Below are 1,023 nucleotides of genomic sequence, written 5' to 3'. Positions count from 1 at the left end.
GAGACCGTCACAACTTAGCCAATGAGAGACCGTCACAACTTAGCCAATGAGAGACTGTCACAATTTAGCCAATGAGAGACTGTCACAATTAAGCCAATGAGAGACTGTCACAATTTAGCCAATGAGAGACTGTCACAATTTAGCCAATGAGAGACTATAACAGCTCAGCCAATGAGAGACAGCCACAACTTAGCCAATGAGAGACAGCCAGACTATCACAGCCCAGCCAATGAGAGACTGTCACAGCCCAGCCAATGAGAGACAGTCTCAACTTAGCCAATGAGAGAGACAGTCACAACTTAGCCAATGAGAGACAGCCACAACTTAGCCAATGAGAGACAGCCAGACTCTCACAGCCCAGCCAATGAGAGACTGTCACAGCCCAGCCAATGAGAGACAGCCTCAACTTAGCCAATGAGAGAGACAGTCACAACTTAGCCAATGAGAGACTGTCACAGTCCGACCAACGAGAAGACACTACACTTCAAACTCCTAGTTTGCTCCAATGGATTTTTTGCTTAAAACCACCTTTCCACTATAAAAAAGCCTTCCTTTCGTACTGGTGGATCTGCTGTGGTTTGCTTGTGTGGGTTGCCATTCTCTTTGTTCCCAAATAAACCCATCTTTTGCTGGTAAAATAACTGGAAGTTTTATTTTTAAGGCTCACGGGCTATATGCCAAAGGAGCTGCAAGAATTAGCAGCATGTATCGGCTGTGGAATGGATTTGGAGGGTGCGTGATCAAGGGGCCAAACATGAGCCTATAAAAGGGAGAGCTTGTTGACGTGGGGCATTCTCCCAGGATATGGATTTAATACCCTGGCAAGGACCCCAGAGGATGTGAAATTTGCTGCCAAAGTGGTTGAAAATCTTCCAAGCTTGATGAAAACGATAAGCCCACAGATCCAAGAAGCTCAACAAACCTCAAGCAGAACAAATATAGGAAAATCACAGCAAGGCACATAATGATCAAATTGGTGAGAATGAAAAATAAAGGAAAACTCTTTGAAACACTCAGAGAAAA

The sequence above is a fragment of the Phoca vitulina genome, unplaced genomic scaffold (assembly GCF_004348235.1).
Source record: "Phoca vitulina isolate PV1807 unplaced genomic scaffold, GSC_HSeal_1.0 scaffold2, whole genome shotgun sequence".
NCBI lineage: Eukaryota > Metazoa > Chordata > Mammalia > Carnivora > Phocidae > Phoca > Phoca vitulina.
This window is presented reverse-complemented; position numbering follows the sequence as displayed.